The sequence below is a fragment of the Dermacentor andersoni genome, chromosome 3 (genome assembly GCF_023375885.2).
Source record: "Dermacentor andersoni chromosome 3, qqDerAnde1_hic_scaffold, whole genome shotgun sequence".
Lineage (NCBI taxonomy): Eukaryota > Metazoa > Arthropoda > Arachnida > Ixodida > Ixodidae > Dermacentor > Dermacentor andersoni.
The window spans coordinates 73,809,297-73,812,602 of record NC_092816.1 but is presented as its reverse complement, the minus strand read 5'-3'; positions in this window follow the sequence as shown (position 1 = coordinate 73,812,602).

Sequence of the window (3,306 nt, the reverse complement as noted above, 5' to 3'; positions counted from 1 at the left end):
CACGACATTACCGTCTAGCCTTGTTTCTTTTTTGTTCCGTAATTTAATTCGGCTTTCTCTTTGCCGTGAGTCGACAAGTTGCAGAAGTTATGCATTAAATTTCCTAGAAGCCAATGACCTTGCAGTTTCTATTCCTAATGGTTCTGTGTTTATTTCGATTATACATATGCGCTAGTTCTGTACCTAACCGATATTCACGGAGTCAGCAATGAGTGACAGTTATTGGGTGAAGCTTATAGTGGTGAAGCGTAGTATAATAGCCATAACTAAGTGGAAAGTAATATTAATTACGAGACAAATCAATTCATTCCTATGTGTTTACGTAGCTCCAAATCGATTATCTGCCATTTCCCAAATGTGCTTCCGCCCCGACACGTTTTCTTGCAGTGAAGTCAAGTTTTTGGACACTGCAACCATGGCTATAAATTTAAATAAATCCTTTCTTTGTTTCTTACTTTACTCTTCTGATTTTTCATCTTTCTTTTTTTATTAAGAACGAATTCTTCTCTACACTTCGCTTTCGTGCACTGTCTACAGCGGCTGTTTATATTTTTTTTTCTGAAAACCAAGCCCCTCTAAGCATATATTGAAAGTAAATTCTTTAATTCTGACACTCTATTAAGCGCAACTTTCTTCGTTATTCTTCTGGGCCCCTCGGAACGGAGTCGGTTTCGGTAAAGCGCTGACAATACCTTGCCTTGCGCTGAAAACTGGGTGGTCGCAAAAAAAAAAAAAAGAAAGTGGCGGACGTTCGTGCTGTTTTGACGATGCCCGACCCCGAAACCTGAGTGGGCCGCCCGTCAGTCCTGCCTTTGACACAGTCGTAAAGCGTCGCCTGTCTTCTCGGTGAAAAGAACGGACGCAAACGCTCGACATTGTTTCGCGAACCACGCGCGATGCCACTCGTTCGAACACACGCGAGAAGGGTGAGCAGCCCTTTGTGAATTTGTGCACGAAGAAACAAGGGAGGCTCGAGCACGCGCACGAGTGTGCATACGCAAGACACGCCACAGGGATACGCACACGTGTCAATATAACTCCGTGCCGTTAAACGAGCGCCAGACGACAGTGATCCCGAAGCCATGGAGCCCCGCTCGAAGGCCGTAAATCATATTCCCTTCACCTTCATCGCCCCAGCCTGCGCGTGCTTTGTGGCTGTGTTGAGGCAGCTGACAGCATAAAAGACTGCTCATTGCCCAACGTCTGTGTATATAGGAGGCCAATTCTAACGCTTCTTAAAGGGCCACACAGTCAACAGTGCGTCAAGAGAAGCAGCCTCACGATTGAGTGCGCTTGAAAAAAAACCGTCTTCCAATTAAGCGTATGTTACATAAGTGCCTGAAGGCCGAATTACTAAAACGAGGCGTCGGGGTTCGTTGCAAACCTCGATGTTTCTGCCTGTCGGGCACGAAGTGTGCGCGCTTTTAACGAAGTGTGCTCGCCCTTGCATGTTTCCCGCGCACATTCTGCTACAATGTGCACTTGCGCACTATTTTGCGTCAAAGCGTAATATATGAAGGCGGTAACGGTTTCACTGACCAAAACTGGCAGACTAATCTGGCTTGGCTTTATTCAGTGCACTAAACTTCAGGGCGCAGGAACAAAAACAGAACACGTATTTGTTGACAATCCTCGCAAAAATAGTATGCGTGGGCACGCTTTTAACAGAGCTCGGTAAGGTTATAAGTCTAAGGTGACCCCGTTCACATGGCGCGCAACCGTAAATGACATCGTGCGCAGTCATGCCTAGACGTATTTCAAGAGGGTCCATGTGTCGAAGCGTTAATATATGCCCAGGCAAACGAATATTACCACTAAGAGGAGAGGGAGGGGATAAGTGTACTGCATACAACATGAAAAAAAAAAAACTCGGATATTGTGGTTACAAACTGCATGGACAAATATTGAGCTCTTCTTCATGGTTATTATGTGTTTGTTTGCTTAAAGATACAATTATAGGGTTTTACGTGCCAAAACCACGATATGATTATGAAGCACGCCGTAGTGAGGGACTCCGAAATAATTTGGGCAACCTGAAGTTTTTTACGTGCACCTAAATCTAAGTAAACGGGTGTTTTCGCATTTCACCCCCATCGAAATGCGGGCGCCGTGGCCGGGATTGGATTCCGTGACATCGTGCTTAGCAGCCCAACACCACAGCCACTAAGCAGCAACCTCGGCGGGTTTGTTTGTTTGTTTTCTTTAATCTTCGCTTTTCGCAACAGTTCGTCATTTACCCTTATCGCATGTGCATAGACTGGTCAATTCAGCAACTTATTTCTGCGCAGTTTGCACGAATGCATTGATTGCATCTGCGACGTAATTTTCTTGGCTGATTTCATGACGTTATTGCCTTTTGAACCGTCACTAAGCAGAAGCACTAAATTAATTTAGAGTGATAAAGTATTCTTTCCAACCTCTATTTACGTAAACTTCGCAGTGAAATATCGATTAACAAATGAGAAAGCTAAGATCAAAGCTACAAGATTTGAAATTTCCGCCGTAACCCCAGTGCCCGCACCTCAGTGTAGTGTCACGCATTCCAAAGTGTAGTTTTTTTTTTCTTCTTTTTTTTGTAGTTGGGCCACTGTGGGCTCAGTAAATGTTCTTGAAGCTTGCTAAGTTCGGTCTTTGGCTCATTTAGAACACAATGTAGTCGATCTTAACCGATGAAACCTTAACGAAGCCAGAGCAGATGCTGCCAAAGATATGTGACGTAAAGGCACGCTGGTTCCAGAACTATAGCACATACCGGTCGCTTTAGGGGTTTCTAAAAGAGAAAAATATTTTGAGCTTCGTATTACCAGCATCCCCTTATTATGACTGATTAACTCTGAGCGCGCTGCCGACACCGAGGCGCGTACAGTGCACGTCATCGTATACTGTGCCCCATCAACATACCGTAGTGTGGAACTCTTTATTTTTGTATTAGTTGTTTGTCGCCACAATGACTAGCAGGCGCAGTGCTAGGAGTGCGCGAATGCGTTGCTTATACGCCGTCCTACATCGCAACTTATATATACCGCAGCAAACCGATATGCATGTAGCGCGGTGGCGCATGTCAACAGCGATCGTCACGCCACCAGAAGTCATGTGGTGCGTATTTCTGCCAGTATCGTTGAGAAAATATACCCGCATCCGGCCTACGGTACATTTGATCGAGTCTGACGCTCAAAAAAAAATCTATGTCGTCCTAAATACCAGGTGTAACTGAGGCGTTGACGCTGCCTTCTTGGCTTACCGCTAATGTTCTTTGCGTTGAAGAGGATAGAAAACTGGGCAAGTTGGTAATAGTTCATGGCTGAT